This window comes from Bison bison, unplaced genomic scaffold (assembly GCF_000754665.1).
Source record: "Bison bison bison isolate TAMUID 2011002044 unplaced genomic scaffold, Bison_UMD1.0 scf7180017864462, whole genome shotgun sequence".
NCBI classification, from domain to species: Eukaryota; Metazoa; Chordata; class Mammalia; order Artiodactyla; family Bovidae; genus Bison; species Bison bison.
In genome coordinates, this window is record NW_011495024.1 from 6,204,015 (window position 1) to 6,223,216 (window position 19,202).

A 19,202-nucleotide genomic window follows, 5' to 3' on the forward strand; every position below is an offset into this window, starting at 1 on the left:
AGAGACAGGGGTTCAGGATGGGGAACACAGGTATACCTGTGGCAGATTCATTTCGATATTTGGCAAAACTAATACAATATTGTAAAGTTTAAAAATAAAATAAAATTTAAAAAAAAAAATTAAAAAAAAAAAAGAGCCCATTCAGGAAAAAAAAAAAATTAAGATCCTGCACTTCAGTAAACATTAGTAGGCACAGCAAAAAGCCCAGGTGCAGCCAAGGTGGTTATCAAGGAAAAGCTGCTGCTGCTGCTGCTGCTAAGTCGCTTCAGTTGTGTCCGACTCTGTGCGACCCCATAGACAGCAGCCCAACCAGGCTTCCCTGTTCCTGGGATTCTCCAGGCAAGAACACTGGAGTGGGTTGCCATTTCCTTCTCCAATGCATGAAAGCGAAGAGTGAAAGTGAAGTCGCTCAGTCGTGTCCGACTCTTAGTGACCCCATGGACTGTAGCCCACCAGGCTCCTCCATCCATGGGATTTTTCAGGCAAGAGTACTGGAGTGGGGTGCCATTGCCTTCTCCATCAGGGAAAAGCAGCTCTCTTCTAAGATGAGAATACCCAAGAGGGTTTAGATTGTTTGACCTGATCTAGGTTTATTACTTTACTTTGGTTTTCACTATTCACACACATATGTTTGAAAAATATGTTTCTGAAGATAGTTACAGGATGATCTTGTCAGGATAGTAATTGAAATGTCTTCAGTTCCAGAAAGACATAGGTATTCTTAATCACCTTCACTGTTTTTTGCATGAATAAATTTGTCATGACTGCATCTTCCAAAAAAGAAAAAGTTCAAGGGTAAGAACAGAGATGAATTGAGGCTCTCAGGAAGTCTTATGCCTGTTCTGGACCTATATGCTCACTGAGGAGGTAGTTACTCACCTTAAAAGCAACCAGTTGTGTTGACTTTGTTATGCTGGTACCAGGAAAACACAGAACAAACTCTTTTGAATGATAGACGCCTTGCTGGACATTTCAGTATCACGGAAGGGAGTTGGGGCCATTTCTTTGGCAGAAATAGAAGTGTTTTTCTTACCAGATAATTTCATTACCGTTGTTGTTGTTATTGTTCAGTTGCTAAGCCGTGTCCAACTCTGCAAACTCATGGACTGCAGAAGACTAGGCTCACCTGTCCTCCTCCATCTCGGGCAGTTTGCTCAAATTCATGTCCATTGAGTTGGTCAGTGATGCTATCTAACCATTTCATCCTCTGCCACCCCTCCTCTTTTCCTTCAGTCTTTCCCAGCATCAGGGTGTTTTCCAATGGGTCAGCTCTTCTCATCAGGTGGCCAAAGTGTTGGAGCTTCAGCATCAGTGCTTCCAATGAATGTTCAATGTTGATTTCCTTTAGGATTAACTAGTTTGATCTCCTTGTTGTTTAAGGGACTCTCAAGATTCTTCTCCAGCACCACAATTCGAAAGCATCAATTCTTTGGTGGCTCAACCTTCTTTATGGTCCAACTCTCACATCTGTACATAACTACTGGAAAAACCATAGCTTTGACTATACGGACCTTTGCCAGCAAAGTGATGTCTCTGCTTTGTAAAATGCTGTCTAGGTTTGTCATAGCTTTTCTTCCAAGGAGCAAACGTCTTTTAATTTCATGGCTGCAGTCACATCTGCAGTGATTTTGGAGCCCAAGAAAATAAAGTCTCTCACCAGTTCCACTTTTTCCCCATAGGTTTGCCATGAAGCGATGGGACTGAATGCCATGATTTTAGTTTTGTTAATGTTGAGTTTCAAGCAAGCTTATTCACCTTCCTCTTTACCCTCATCAAGACACTCTTTAGTTCCTCTTCAATTTCTGCCTGTAGAGTGGTTTCATCTGCATATCTGAGGTTGTTGATATTTTTCTTGTTTCCTGTTTGTGATTCATGTAGCCTGGCATTTTGCACGATGTACTCTGCATGTAAGTTAAATAAACAAAGTGACAATATACAGCCTAGACTTGGATTACTGTGATATCGAATGGTTTGCCTTGGAAAGGAATCAAGATTATTCTCTTGTTTTTGAGGTTACACCCAAGTACTGAATTTCAGAGTCTCCTGATGACTGTGAAGATTACTCCATTTCTTCTAAGGGATTCTTGCCCATAGTAATAGATATAATGGTCATCTGAATTAAATTTGCCCATTTCCATTTATTTTAGTTCGCTGATTCCTAAGATGTCAGTATTCAGTCTTGCCATTTCCTGCTTGACCACACCCAATTTACCTTGATTCGTGGACCTAACATTCCAGATTCCTATGCAGTATTGTTCTTTTCAGCATCGCAGTTTACTTTCACCACCAGACACATCCAAAACTGAGCGTCATTTCTAATTTGGTCCAGCTGCTTCATTCTTTCTAGCGCTATTAGTAATTGCCCTCTGCTCTTTCCAGTAGCATATTGGGCACCTGCTGGCTTGGAGGGCTCATCTTCTGGTGTCATATACCTTTTTGCCTTTTCATACTGTTCATGGGGTTCTCGTGGCAAGAATACTGGAATGGGTTGTCATTTCCCCCTCCAGTGGACCACATTTTGTGAGCACTCTTCACTGTGACCTATCCGTCTTGGGTAGCTGAGCACTGCATGGCTCATGGCTTCATTGAGTTACACAAGCGCCTTCTTCATGACAAGGCTGTGGTCCATGAAGAGATTCATCACCACTGGAAAACCCTAATACAGAATTTAAGAAGGAACAGATTCACATATTTATCAGTTTCATAGTTATGTTACTAAGAGTGGTTGTTGACGATTATCCGTTGGTTAGGGCTTGAAGTGACATCTCTTCAGATGTGAGCAGTGACCTATGTGGTAATGTCCTTTGTGGCAGAAATATGAAGTTGGGGATGCTTATACACCATCTGCTTTCTCAAAGTGTGGTTTACTCTTCTATGCTACCTGTCACTTCTGGCTTAAACATTGTCCAGGAAATTCACCAACACTGAACAAAGAACCAGCTCCCTAACTTGAGTTTTATCCTTCCTCTTCTAAAATTGACATCCCCCGAGGCAATGTCCTGAAACGACTTGTCCTGCTCTGGCTAAATGGTAGTAATTTGTTCTTGACTCCAGCAGTTTATCAAACAAGCTCATGTTATGCCATGTCAGTGTCTTGAGTGACACAGCCACAATAGGACAGGGAAGTTGATTTTTCTACATTTATTTCTGCTTCATCAGAAGCATGATTTTGTGTACTGACAAGTAAATGGCATAGGTGTAGGGGAAAGAATAGCAATCACCATATTATTTTGCCAGAATTCTTGTGTTAGGGTAGCAAAAAATGCTGAGAAAGATAACTGCATGTTATAATGTTCTTTTCAAATAATGGCAAAGCTTTAATTAACTGATAATCAGACACACTCAAGATTGAAATGCAGCTTACAAAGTTGAATCATGGCAAGTGGTTCATTGAACACTGCACAGAAAGTAAATGAAGTGTATATGTTCTAATCACAATTGGAATTTTAAGTGAGTGGAATGGAATAAACTTGGTTTGGAATTTGAAATAAATTCAGCTTGGAATGTGTCTTAGAGACCAAGGTTTATACAAGAGCTACACAAACTTCTCAGCATGAAACATGACACAAGGTGAAATTTTCCTGGCATCTTAGAAGAGCCAGATATGGATTTCTGCAGGACTGGGGCACAGACAGTTGGTCCAGAACTATTTGTTTCTACTTGGGGAAGAAACATGGAAGCTTATCTAATACCTTGGGGTGGGAGTAATATTCCACCTGGTGGATGGAATTGTGTATGCTTTCTCAGAAGGTGCTGTTTTTAGCTTTGTGTTACCAATAAAATATTTTCATCCGGTTTTCATTTTTCTATCATTTGATGTCTACTTCAGTAGTTCTAAGTAACTTTATCTATCACATATATTAAAAACTAGTTAGAAAAAAGGAGAAGTGGCTGGAGGAAAAAAAAAAAAAAAGAATTAACTTCCAGTAATTCAGGAGAAACCACTAGCAGCAATTTACCTGTTTTGTTGCCAAAGCTGTTTTCTCAAATTATAGATTCTCCTGAGCTCAGAACTCTGCAGGGGAATTATAAAGCAGACCAGACTTTGTATGCAAAGCTGAAGAAGCATCTTTTATTGAAAGGTAAGTTTAAGTCATGAGAAGACGTAATCTGCAGAATAGAAAAACCTGCATCTCTTTTAGGAGCTTAGAAATACCAGGTGAATTAAGGCTCCAAAGAAGGCTCCAGGGAAATGCAAGGTGCTAAACTTCAAAAGAGAGATCATCTGTAAATTAATACACTGGAAAAGAGGGCTGACTTCAGAAAATGGAGGAAATAATGAGTGAGGGGCTGTAAATTAAAGGTTCATAGAGTTCGAGAGTTTCGGAAGTGAAATGATGAAGTCAGTGAGCTCCAGGAATGCTGGATAATCAGGTTTGATGGATTGCTTGTTCTGAGTTTATTGCTGTTTGGAGGGATGAAATTATTCCCTTGTACTACACGTTACATTTTTCCACTAAACCATATTTCCATTCGACAGTAGCTTGTGATTATTTAGTCCTTGTTTGCATTCAGGTAGAATCAAGATAATGCCGTAGAATTTAGCAAATGTTTGTTTCCCTGGCGATGACAGACCTTCCTGTGTTACTGTTTTGGGGGCAGATGTACAATGTTTACAATTTCCACTGCTTGGAGATTTCTATATATTTATCCTTGGATTAGACTCAAAGTAAGCTGATTTTATTGAGCCACTGGGTAATTCTGACCATTTCATCTGGCGATTCTAGTCTTGTATTGTTGCAGCAGACCTTTAGACATAAGGAATTACTGGGTCACCAGCTCACAGAAATGTCTTCTGATTATGAACGCACTTTGAGCATGTGTCCATTCAAGGTAAGGGGAAAACTATTTCATGATCTGCCTTAATGCCAATTTTAGTTAAATAAAAGTGGGACTTCAGGCATGGCCCAGTTGTATCTTCTTAAATTTAGATAGTCATTCAGCAATTCTGTGTAAAACAAGAGTTCTTTGAAAAACTGAACACTTGGATGAAGCAACCGTGTCCTTCAAACCACATCCTTCCTGCTGCCTGTGGGAAAGAGGTGGTGTTTGTGTCAGGCTCTGAGCACATGCAGAATAGATCTGTGTGTATTTCCATAAATAAAAGGACATTGTGTGTGTGTTTGGCACCTGTGATGGCAAGAGCAGTTGATTGCTTCCGAAAGCTTTGTTCCAACTCCAGGATCAGCAAGATTTTTAAACACTGAACTAGGAACTGGGCACTAAAAATACATACACAGGAGACCTATGATAGCATTAAGTTTTGGAAGCAGAAAGAAGACTTGCAAACTATGTTATAGGTGTGTCGTTACTCTCATTATTATGGTTCAGGGGAAGGGATTTGACAGGCTGTGTATCCAGCCTGCAGACTAATGAGCCATGTTGTAGTAGCGAAGTGAGTTACTGCTTGTTGTTTCGGTGAAGGTGATCCAGAATATATAGAATACAAGCATCTATTTTGCTAAAGCTGGAAACTTTGCTTTGTCTATTTTCTTTGCTTATCTTCTTTGTATTGTGTTTCATAGAGCCATTGGCAATTAACAATCTTGTCCTTTATTCAGAGACAGAGGAATACCCAATCAAAAGATTTTTAATAGAATTGAATGTTATATTACAAATTAGGCTTGGATTATTAAAATGAAGCATTACTTCTCTAATGCTATTTGACTCCCATTTTCTCAGGGCAAAAATTGGGACTTTTCCATGTTGTAAGCAGTTGCCAAGTAAACAAAGAGTGTGATGTTTTAAATGCACCTGATATTTTCAGATGCTTACTCCCAGGTCTTCAAGGGTTTTGTCTGTAGAGATATGGAAATTTGAGGCTATTTTTTTCTTTTTTATATCTTTCTCTTATGTGATTCTCTACAGCTTTTACTATAAAGTTCAAGAATAGGCATGATTTAAAGAGAAAACAAAGTCTTATGAAATTCATGTTGGAAATCATGAATATTATATTTGATCCTTACATCAAAGTGGCCATCTCCTTGTATATAATGAAAATAAAGACACTTTCCCCTTAGGTTTATTTGAACGGACTTTTTTTCTTTGTGAATTAAATTTCCTTCTTGAAATATGTGTGACGGAGTGATTTTGTTGAGAGGCAGTAGGCATTTTTTAATTTTATTTTTGTTTTATTTACATTCAACTGAAGTAGATTTGAGAAGAATATATATTTATTTAAGGAAAGGTTTCCATCAATTATTATAATATGGGATTATGTATTGTGATATTTTAAATAATCATAATTGTATTCAGATGATGGACAGAGGAACCTGGCCTCTGAAGCCTGGCAGGCTACAATCTGTAGGGTCACAGAGTCGGACACGACGGAAGCAACTGAGCAGGCACGCACACACGGTCCAATTAAAGGAGCACTCTTTTGAAGAAGTGGGAATATGACAAAAGCCCAAACTCTGTGCTGCGTAAGGATGTCTATTTCTCAGAAAACCCAGTGTGTTTCAGTTCTTAACAGACATTGTGAAAGAGTCCCTGTCTAATTCAGTGACTGAAATTCTCTTCAAAGAGAATGCAGAATACAAAAGATGAGGTTAGTGGTAGGTAAGAAAGGAGTGTTCTTCTCCAGCTCACCTGACAACCAACCACCTTTCCCCCAGCTCTTCTCTCTCTCCTTAGATCATGTTCCTGGAGTTTTCAGGATCAAGTGGGAAGAAACACATTTAAATGATAGGCCTAGCGTTGAACCTTCCGGTTGGCAGTTTATTGAGTAATCATTAATTTTCTCAGGGCTTCTCTTTTGTTATTTGCATTTTTATTTTTTGACTGTGCTGGACCTTCATTGCCGCAAGGGCTTTTTTCTAGTTGCAGCGAATGGGGGCTGCTCTCTAGTTGCGATTGCAGGCTTCTTATTGTAGTGGCTTTTCTTCCTGCGGAGCACAGGTTCTAGGGTGTGTGGGCTTCAGTAGTTGCCACTCCTGGGCTCTAGAGCACAGGCTCAATAGTTGTGAGGCATAGGCTTAGTTGCTCCATGCCATGTCATCCCCCAGGTCAAGAATTGAACCCATATCTCTTGCATTGACATGTGGATTCTTTACCACTGAGCCACAAGAGAAGCGCCAGGGGGTTTTGATTTGTTTTGAGGCCACACCACACAGCATGTGGGATCTTACCAGAGATTCCTGTACAGAGATCTCTGGTACAGAGTTCCAGTACCAGAGATCGAACCTGTGCCCCCTATATTGGGAGCACCTGGTCTTAACCACTGGACCGCCAGGGAAGTCCCATTTTCAGGGCTTCTGAAACACAATAATGTGTCATCCATGAACAACATAAATGCATTTCATTAACAGGTAGTACAAAGTTTCAAACGAAGAGTAAGTCAAAATGGGAGATTATATTTTAATGAAGGACAGAAAAAGTACCTTCGTAACAGATTACAAAGAGTGAAAAAAAAGTCTTTACATATTCCAGTTCAAATAAAGAACATTTCAGTGAAATGGTTCCTCTACAGATAATTTATCATGGGGTAATCTATACATAATATTCTCTTTGTACAGTATGCGGAATACAAAAGCAGTGTTATATAATCTGGTAGGAGATTGTTTGCACTCATTTGTATTATATGCACCTGTAAACCAACTGGAGGAAAATACAAATAAGACCAAAAAATATAAAAATGTAGCATGAAAAAGTAAATGTTGCAGAAGGTGAGGAAAGACAAAGGAGTTGATGTGGGAAATTTCCAGGACTTTGAAAATGAGTAAAACTTGTACTCTCAACAAAAGTTAGGGAAGGGTATTCCAAACCATGAAATTCTAGAAGAAAATGAAAAATAATTATTTCCTTACTTCACATTCAGCTTTTGGTTCAAGATACAAGCATTTAGAGACAGTGCAACTTACTTGATCTTCTCCTGCATATATCATTCAATTTCTCTAATGTTCTAGCCAAAGTCTGTGAGGCAGTTTAATCACTTGATTTTGCTGGCAATTTATGAAGACGTAGTTACCTGGAAAATGCTAAAAAGGTTGACCAAAATCAGTTGTCTTTCATGCCTGTGAAATGTGCCTTTGTTTCAGTCAAGTTGACTTGATAGCTGAGAAGACCAAGAAAACCCCCTGTATGTTTCTTAGCACCCATTGGCCATATGGGCCTAACCACTCACAGGTACCCAGTTAGTTGCATGAACAGATATTATTGCTATCTGCCCCTCCTCATTTAAGTATTATGTTTACCAACTTACAAAATCTTTTCTCTCACAGTTTAATAGTTAAAAGGACACAAAATCTGAAGATATAGATTCTTACCTTATAGTTATTCTTAGTTGTGACTTTGGTAAAATCAATTACCTTATTTTCATCTTAGTTTTCTTTCATTGAGTTACTATTTTTTGGTTCAGTATTTATTTATTTATTTGGCTGTATTTTGTCTTAGTTGCAGCAAGCAGGATCTTTGATGTGTCATGCGGGACTTTTTGTTGAGGCCTGTGGACTTCTCTCTTGAGAAGGCATACAGACTCCGTAGTCGCAGCTTGCGGGCTTAGTTGCCTGAGGCATGTAGTATCTTAGTTCTCCTGCCAGGGACCAAGCCTGCTTCTCCTGCATTGCTAGGCAGATTCTTAACCATTGGACCACAGGGGAAGTTCCTTGTGGAATTACTATTCATTAATCACACTGAGCAGCACAAATGCCTTGTCTGCAATGCAAGTATATTGGAGTTAAGAACATTCAATATTTAAGGTAACTAATGTATAAGTAATATATTTCATTTAGAGCTAAACTAACATATGCAAGAGTTGCATTTATGATGACCGTTCAAATGAGTTATTTCTAAGTCTAGAAAAACTATGCATTTATTTAAGAACATTTATAAACACCATTGAGTTTTATTAAATCCTATATTTCTTTTATGTGTGTTTCTTAAGTATGTTCTAGGGTAGATATAGAGCAGATATCACTTAAGAGGTTATAAAAAGTTAAAAGGAATAAAAATCAGATTAGGTTTGGTTGATCATCACTATATTAATTTATTCTGATTAAGGCTTAACAATTCCTTATTGATATATATATAGAGAGAGAGAGAAAGACAGTGAGAGAGAACCTAGATGAGCACTTGGAGTCAATGGAAATGTATGAATTTACTCAATACCTTTGCTTTCTCTTTTTCCTCTGTGTAATGTGAAAAATATTGCTGAGTTGCAATGTCAGTGGTATCTAAATCTGCTTTCATGAGAAAGGAGCCATTACTTCAATTTTTGTAGCCACATACAAAGCAACATCCCTCAGTTATTTACCAGAAATACCAAACACATGAAACAGTCCCCTTCAGTAAGCATAAAACAGGGTCTAAATAGATTCTAGATACTTTATTATAAGGATAAAATGGTTTTCTAAAGTGTTACAGTTTTCACCTTTTTACATGTTAATATCTTCAATGTTAATCTTTCTTTGAAAGATAAATAGTTTCTATTACCTTTGATAGCAATGACATAAACAGAATTACATTTTTTACTTTTTGTACTTGATATTTTCAACTTTATCTTTAAAATGCATTATGGATCATAAGGACTAGAAAGTTCAACAACTGCACAAATGTTTATTAAGCTTCCATATTGTTATTACTAGAGTATACTCCTATGACTTACAATAATAGCTAACATATATTGAACAATTTGTATGCACCATACCCAGTGTTTGGTACTTTATATGCTGTATCTCACTGCACTAATTATGTGTAGGATGTCAAGTGAATACATATGATCTTTTTCCTTTGGGAAAAATTGTATAAGATGATTCTAGAACTAGATTGGAAATTATTGTAGTCAGTGTGACTGAACCAAGGCTACTGCAGCTCTTTTCGGGAGCTGGTCTTACCTCTGCTGCTGCTGCTGCTAAGTCGCTTCAGTCGTTTCCGACTCTGTGCGACCCTATAAACGGCAGCCCACCAGGCTCCCTCGTCCCTGGGATTCCCCAGGCAAGAACACTGGAGTGGGTTGCCATTTCCTTCTCCAATGCATGAAAGTGAAAAGTGAAAATGAAGTCGCTCAGCCGTGTCCAACTCTTAGCGACCCCATGGACTGCAGCTTACCAGGCTCCTCCGTCCATGTGATTTTCCAGGCAAGAGTACTGGAGTGGGGTGCCATTGCCTTCTCCGGGTCTTATCACTGAGCCTCTGCTATTCTGCAACTTAAATATGAGGCCACAGTATGTAGACCAGTAGCATTTTTCATCTTTACAGCCCCAGTTCCACTGAGTGCCAAATTGTTGTTGACTGCTCAGTTGTGTGCAATTCTTGGCAACCCCATGAACTGCAACACACTAGGCTTCCTTGTCCTTCACTATCTCCCAGAGCTTGCTTAAACTCATGTCCGTTGAGTCAATGATGCCACCACCCATCTCATCTCTGCTATCCCCTTCTCCTCCTGCCCTCAATCTTTCCCAGAATCAGGGTCTTTTCCAGTGAGTCAGCTCATCACATCAGGTGGCCAAAAATTGGAGTATCTGCTTCAGTATCAGTCCTTCTAATGAATATTTAGAGTTGATTTCCTTTAGGATTGACTGGTTTAATCTCCTTGCTATCCAAGGAACCCTTGAAAGTTTTCTCCAGCATCACAATTCAAAAGCATCAATTCTTTGGTGCTCACCATTCTTTATGGTCCAAATCTCACATCTGTACATGACTACTGGAAAAATCATGGCTTTGACTATACAGACCTTTGCTGGCAAAGTGGTATCTCTGCTTTGTAATATTCTGTCTAGGTTTGTCATAGCTTTTCTTCCAAGGACCAAGCATCTTTTAACTTCATGGCTGCAGTAAACATCCACAGTAATTTTGGAGCCCAAGAAAAGAAAGTCTGTCACTGTGTCCATTTTTTCCCCATCTATTTGCCATGAGGTGAAGGGACCAGATGACATAATCTTTGTTTATTGAATATTGAGTTTTAAGTCAGCCTTTTCAGTCTCCTCTTTCACCTTCATCAAGAAGCTCCTCTTTAGCTTCTTTAGCTTCACTTCACTCACCTCTTTGGCTCCTCTTCACTTTCTACTGTTAGGGTGGTGTTGTCTGCATATATGGGGTTATTGATAATATTTCTCCCAGAAATCTTGACTCCAGCTTGGGATTCATCCAGCTTGGCATTTCACATGATGTCCTCTGCATATAAGCAGATTGACAATATACAGCCTTCATATACGCCTTTCCCAATTTTGAATCAGTTCATTGTTCTATGTCTGCTTCTTGACCTGCATATAGGTTTTGCAGGAGACAGGTAAGGTGGTTTGGTATTCCCATCTCTTGAAGAATTTTCCACAGTTTGTTGTGATCCACACAGTCAAAGGCTTTAGGATAGTCAATGAAGCAGAAGTAGATATATTTTTGGAATTCCTTTGTTATTTCTATGATGCAGTGGATGTTAGCAATTTGATCTCTGGTTTCTCTGCCTTTTCTAAATCCAGCTTGTACATCTGAAAGTTCTCAGTTCATGAACTGTTGAAGCCTAGCTTGAAGGATTTTGAGCATTACCTTGCTAGCATGTGAAATGAGGGCAATTGTACAGTTGTTTGAGCATTCTTTGGCATTGCTCTTCTTTGGGGTTGGAATAAAAACTGACTTTATCCAGCCCTGTGGCCACCGCTGAGTCTTCCAAATTTGCTGGCATCTTGAGTACAGCACTTTCACAGCATCATCTTTTAGGATTTGAAATAGCTCAGCTGGAATTCCATCACCTACACTAGCTTTGTTCATAGTAATGCTTCCTAAGTCCACTTGACTTCACACTCCAGAATGTCTGGTTCTAGGTGAGTGATCACATCATTGTACAGTTCTTCTGTGTATTCTCGCCACCTCTTCTTAATATCTTCTGCAGAGCTTGCCAAAAATTCAGGGACTTTCACCACAAAAAGTCAGGAAACAAGCTTCATTTTATGAATAAGTATACTTTGAGATGATAGTCATTAAAGGCAAGCAGTACAATCTCTGTTATTTTCAAATATGGTTGAAAACTCACAAATCTGCCCATGTCTCTATCCAGATCAGTGTTGACCGAAGCCAGAAGCCATGCCTCTGCTGGCCATATGGTTAGATGCTGGAACCATGGTCACTCTGGCTAAAATGTTGTCTTAGGAGGGCATGGATACATTCTAGTTCTTATAAACTTCCCCAGTTAACAGAAGAATATCTTAAGCTCTTGTTTAGTCGCTAAGTTGTGTCCAATTCTTTTGCAACCCCATGGACTATAACTTGCCAGGCTCCTCTGTCCATGGGATTTCCCAGGCAAAAATGCTCAGTTGGGTTGCCATTTCTTCCTCCAGGGAATCTTTCTGACTTAGGGATCAAACCCTCATCTCCTGTATCTGCTTGCATTGGCAAGTGGATTCTTTACTGCTGAGCCACCTGGGAAATCATCCTTGGACTCCTAATGAAGTGTAGTAAAGTGTGACTCTCTTTACCAAGTCATTTGTTGAATGGACACTTATGGGGCTAGCATTGGCTAAAAGGGATCATTTTTTGGAGTGTTCTTCAAATTGAGATGTTTTATTAGTACAAGATATGATAATGGCTAAGAGTCAATGTGAAAAGTATGATTTAATGGGTTAAAAACCAGGTTTTACCATTTATGTAATTGTGTGTGTTTTGGGAGGTTATTAACCTCACTAGACTTTAGGTCCCTTGCTTGTAGAATGTGTATTCCAGTGGGGCTATCATGAGAATTCAATGAACTTGTGCATTCAAGTGCTTAGCACAGTTCCCGGTACAAAGAACACATATATTAAATGCTAATGTTAGAATAGCATCTAATAATTATTCACTAATCTGGCATTTTTTCCACATGGATGTTTTCAACTTATCTCAAGTAGAACACCTTAATCTTCTTTCAGTGTGCCATATTTCAACTTTTCACCTAATCATGTAAGCTAGAAATTCTAGTTGCTTACTATTTTTTTCCTCTGTCTCCCACATGTGATCAGTTACCAAGGCCTGATTCTTTTGTCATGTAAATATTTCTAAAGTTTCTGCTTTCTTATACCAGTTCCTTGTTTCAGGCCCTTGTCTTCTCTGGACCTGATGACTAAAGCAGCAATCACATATTCTCACGTTCAGTTTTGCCTAAGATGTCCCCATCGCACCCTCCCCTGCACTGTTCTTCTACAGCACATGCTCACTCTGGCACCCTTCCCATCGCTTGTAACTATAAACTGAGCATTTTAGGACAGCATCTTTTTTGATCTGGCTCCTACCTCCCTCTCTAACATAAGTTCCTTCCTCAACATACTTTGCACTTTGGAAGTTACCTACAAAATGATTTTTTTTTAAATAATTTAGCTATTAGAAAAAGTCCAGCTTTAACATTTTCTGGAGAATAATGGCCCTATATTTTCTTTGCTTTTGTGGTATAATGCTAGTATACTTTACCAAGTAATGGGACCATTTTTCTGCCATTGTAACCATTAAATTGAAGCTTGGAAAATGAATATTAAGTAAGAGCCTAAAGTATTGATCATTTGTTTCTAAGATATTGTAAATTAAATGCATAGCATATTAAGATAGAAATATACATGTATGTGTAGCTTAGTCCTCAGTCATGTTCAACTCTTTGTGACTCCATGACCCGCCAGACTCCTTGGTCCGTGGAGTTCTCCAAGCAAGAGTACTGGAGTGGGTTTCCATTTGCTTCCCCAAGAAATATGCAAATGTAAACTAAAATTGAATATATGTCTACTTAAGATGGATACCGACATACTAGATTATATGCGTGTGTGCATGCATGTGGGTGCTCAGTCACTCCATCGTGTCTGACTCTTTGCGACCCCATAGACTGTGGCCCACCAGGCTCCTCTGTCCATTGGATTTTCCAGGCAAGCATACTGGACTGGATTTCCACTTCCTACTCCAAGGGATCTTCCCAACCCAGGAACTGAACCTGTGTGTCCTGCGTTTTCTGCATTGCTAGGTGGATTCTTTACCACTGAGCCACCTAGATTATATACTAGAGTAATTTTGTAAATCTACAAGAGTGCATATGTTTTTATATACTAGAGTAATTCCACCCTCTGCAAACTGATGTGCTTTTTGTTTCTTGTTACTAGATATGACAGTTATTTCTATGGATATTCATACTTTTTATGCCAAATGTCCCACTGCATAAATTAAGGTGATGTAGTTGCCTCATCTATTAGGTTTTAAGCTTCTTGACAATAGGGAAACTCTTAAAAGGTGCTTCCCACTATGCTTAGAAAAGACAAAACACTTTGTAACCAGTCTGTAAATGATTGTTGACCAGCTTGAGGGTCAGATCATGAATTTTGAATTACTTTAACCAACAATTAGGAGAGTTTTGCTGTCTGATAAATATAAAGATCGTGTGCCCTAAAATCTAGCTTGGATTTGCAAACTATTTCGAAGGAGTAAAGGTTAATTGGGTTAAAATAATAAATGGTTACTAGTTAGAATTCAAATGAGGAACAGTATACAATTCCCCTTTTTAAAATTTATTAAGCAGTATTATAAAATATGACTAAAAACACTACTGTAAATGTCTTTAAACTCTTTCATTCTTCCATAGTCTGGCACCGGAGTCAGCAAACCATAGCCCTCAAGTAAAATGTGCCCCACTGGCTGTTTTTTAAGTAAAATTTTTATTGGAACACAGCCATGCTCACCCATTTGCACAGATAGAATAGAAACTCTCAGATCCTTTAATGAAAAGCTTGCTAACTCGATCTAGCGTACTAGTTCTTCAATTTTTTGTTTAGATTTAATTATATTAATATGTAATTTTTTATACCTTGTGAGTGATTATGTTTTATCTATGAATTATGATAATGTTCATCTTGACACTGAACTTTTGAATAAAAAATAATGTTAACTAGTTCCCTGGTGGTCTAGTGGTTACGATTCATTGCTTTCACTGCCAAGGGTCTGGGTTCAATCCCTGGGGGGTGGTGGGGGGCTGACTAGGATCCCACAGGCTGCAAGACATGGCCAAAATAAATAAATGGTAATTTCCCAATACCCATGGAGTTCATGTGCCCTATGTTACTCAACTAGACCCCATTTGTTAGACATTTAGTCTTTTCTATTATGTTTTCACTGATTTCAGTTTATCTTTTTAAAATTATGACTACCATAGACTTCAAAGTAAAAAATATTAATGTAGATCCTATTATATCTAGAGATTTATCAAGCAGTTTATCAAGTTTGGGGGAATAGGATTCATCTTTATGGTCTCAACAATTACTTTTCTGATTATCTAAAAGACATATAGTAATATTTAGTGGACAAAACACTTGTCTGAAATCAATGGGCAGTACTTCTGCTTTCCATTGAGTATAAAATCCTGGGCAATCTCTATTTTAGTTTTCTTTCTAGAAAAACAGATGTGACAATAAGTGTCTTATGGAACCAATTCCAAGCAATGATCTGCTGATGAAACTATGCTTTTCTGAATAAATAAGAATGACTTATTTACTATTATGATGTCAGCATCTCACAGTGCCTGATAACAGTGCTTATTAGTTATTTATTATCTAAATTAACGATGATACAGGGAGTTGCAGATGTTCTAGAAGGCTACCAGAACAAAAGTTAAGAGTGTAGCATCTAGAGTTAGCAACGCTGCATTTGGATATTGGTTACACCACTCAATCACTTTACACACATTAGTTAAACTGTAAGCCACAACCCACTCCAGTACTCTTGCCTGGAAAATCCCATGGGCGGAGGAGCCTGGTAGGCTGCAGTCCATGGGGTTGCGAAGAGTCGGACATGACTGAGCCACTTCCCTTTCACTTTTCACTTTCATGCATTGGAGAAGGAAATGGCAACCCACTCCAGTGTTCTTGCCTGGAGAATCCCAGGGACAGGGGAGCCTGGTGGGCTGCTGTCTATGGGGTCGCACAGAGTCAGACACGACTAAAGCGACTTAGCAGCAGTAGCAGCTTAGCAGCATGATATGGATAATAACAGTACCTATTTCATAGAATTATTGTGAAGATCAAATGGTAAAATCCAAATATAGTGCTAACAACGTACTTGGTACATGGACAACTCTCTGTATATGTGTTATTATCATGTATTAGTGTGAATCTCAAGGGAAGAGGTATATAGCCTGTCTTGAAGGTAATTCTTCCTGGAAGGTCTTCATCTTCTGTTTGGATATAATTGTTATTCTAAGTAGCCTGGCCCTGACCCCAGTAGAATGAATATTAAAATATTCTCTCATTTCAAAATGTCAGTTTCATAATTTCTTTGCCAATTGAGCCCTTGACAGGGAGGCACTTTCTCTGACCTTTTTTGGTATTACCAATTGTTTAAAAGTCTCTATTAAATTTTAAAAAGCTTTTGTGCTACTTTTCCTTGATCCTTATTATAGGTTTGGAATCGTGTGCTATAAAAAGTATTTGGCTGTATGTGCTTTTATAATGGAAGTAATTTAATTGGGCACTGTGCCTCCACAGATCAGCAAGGGTCAAATGACTTTTTAAGAGTACATGAGAGAAGTATTACATAAGGGGGAAAAAAGGAAAAAAAATAGTCTTCCTGCTTGCTTTCAGCACTGAATTGCTTATGCTTCATTAAGGCCATTGGTAAGTCTCCCATGTTATGTATTTGCAAACCTGCTCCACTGACAGACAAGCTCTCCACATTTGTGCTCCTAGAGTGGACAGCTAACCACCCCACATCTGTTTAGTTTCTGTCTGCACAATTTGAAAATCCTGGGACAAGGACACCTCATATATGCTACACCTAATATACTTACTCACTGTCTTGTCAGGAACGCTTTCTGCCTTTGAAGTTTCCTCATTAAAATTTTCCAGGGTTACACTTGTCACTCTGGAAGAGTACAAGAAAAGAAATATCTTTCTTAAAAAGGTGTTAGATACCCCAACCAAATCCATTTACATAACCTACTTCCTTTTCACACAATATCAGCAAAATTACAGTTAACCACCTCTCTGCCTGTTGTTGATAAGGGTTTCCCATTTAAGTGAAACCAATAGTTTGCCGCTCTCTGAATATACACACACTCATGTCACAACCCCTCTACTGACAGAAATTTAACACTGGTGGTCAGGATAACAGGCCATTTGAATGAGATTAGGATTGAAGACAGTGAGACTTTAGGGATTCTGCCAGTAATCCTGAGTTTCTGATTTATGTAACATTAAGATATACCTATTTTGTGACCAACTCTCTGGTTAAGGATGTAATATAGAAAACTACATCTAGAAAGCAGTGTGTCCATTTGTCAATATTTCTGACTCAGTTTTAAGTCTGAAATCTTTCCATCTTTGTCCTCTATTTTATAAGTTTGCAATAGTAGTTCAGTTATGTATTACATAGATAATTTTTTTCAAAATAGTTTAAATGGTATAAGTTGACAAGTCTTTATAGGAAATGAAGAAATATTATATTCCCTTGTAGCTGATGGTAGTGCAATTAATGGAGTCACTTAAACATTTTGCTTTAGGATATCCCCAAATCACAATGGAAATTTTGGCCCAGTCTCTGTTTTTCATTCTAATTTTGACTGAGGCTCTACTTTTCATCAAGCAGACAGGTCTTCATTGTACACACACACACACGCATACATATTTATTTATATTCTTTGAGCCACCAAAAAGACTATCACTGTTACAGATAAAGCCAACACAAGTTCATTCATTCACTTCTTCATTTGAAATGTTTTGTGTATTCATCATGTTTAAGGTGTTGTCTAGATCAGTTCTCCAAGTATGGTCTGTTGAGATGTATTTTTTTTCCTCAAGACCCACCCAGAACAGAGTACACCAGGTCAGAACTCTTTTAAGATGCTAAGGTTATAATTATACTATGTTGACATTTACGTTGATGGTGTAAGCTGCTGCTGCTCAGACACTCAGGCATATCTGACTCTTTGCAACCCCACGGACTATAGCCCGCCAGGCTCCTCTGTCCATGTGATTCTCAAGGCAAGAATACTGGAGTGGGGTGCCATTTCCTCTTCCAGGTCATCTTCCCCACCTAGGGATAGAACCCGAGTCTCCTGCATGGGCAGGTGGATTCTTTACCACTAGTGCCACCTGGTAGCCCTTGATGGTATAAAAGCAATGGTAAGTAAAACTACTGGTTCCTTAGCAGGAATCAAGGCAGGGACACAAAGCTGTACTGGTCATTGTATACTTCAGTACCTCTTGCCCACACAGATTTCACTTGAGTGCAATGAAGCAGTTAAAAAACTAGAGCCAAATAATTTTGTTAAATCTCCATCCTTGAGGACACATCAGTTTAATATTCTGTGTACACAGTGTGAAATGTGCATAAAATTGTCTCATACTGAAGCATGATGTTTGGCTTTAAAAAAAACAGGTGCTTGTTTCAGATGCAAGCTGAACAAACTACTTTTTTCTTGGAACACCATTTGTACTTGAAAGAATGACTAACAGACAAACTTTGGTTATTCAGACTTGAATATTTTGTGGATATTTTCTTTAAAATGAATGAGATGAGCTGTAATCTCATTCAAAGGAAAATAGTTGACAGTACCTGTTGCCAGTGGTAATTTTAAGCTTTCAATTAAAATTTTCAAAGAATTATATCCATCACATGAGTTTGACAACTTAGTAATATTTTAAAGGTCTAAGACAGATATAATGAGATTAGTGGTGATATTAATGTAACTATTTTGTATTGAAAAAAAAAAAGTTCATCGAACCTGGACTGGCACATTTCGATATTTGGCAAAACCAATACAATATTGTAAAGTTTAAAAATAAAATAAAATTTTTTAAAAAATTTTAAAAAATGTTGAAATCTGGAAGGTCTACATAAGGTAATGAACCAATGTGTGTTGTTGTTTTTTTTTAATGCAAGATGGTACAGAATTATGCATTGGTTAAAAGAACCATTCAAAATATCGTGGGTTTTAATATCACATTATATAAAAACTATAGGTTAGATTTTACATTGCATCTCATATTTAAGGAACTACTGTTGAGTTTAGATATATTTTCAAAGTAAAATAGCTACAATTATCTGGGAAAAAAAGGTATTAAAATAGTACTCTCCTAATTATATCTTTATGGAGGTATATTTTCTACATATATATGAAGCAAAACTACATATCTCATTAATGTATTGAATTCAGAAACAGAGATAAGTATCTAGCTGTCTTCTTGTCAGACATTAATGCAATCTGTAAAAATGTAAAACAATGCTACTATTATCAATACGATTTTGTTTAGAAAATACAACCACTCTTCAGCAAA

At 38.1% G+C, this 19,202-nt stretch overlaps 1 protein-coding gene across 1 annotated transcript in view; it reads left to right on the forward strand.

Moving 5' to 3' along the window:
• Window positions 1-19,202, forward strand: part of CHRM3 (cholinergic receptor, muscarinic 3) — a 497,135-nt gene that overhangs the window by 289,634 nt on the left and 188,299 nt on the right. The gene's annotated exons all lie outside the window — the stretch shown is intronic.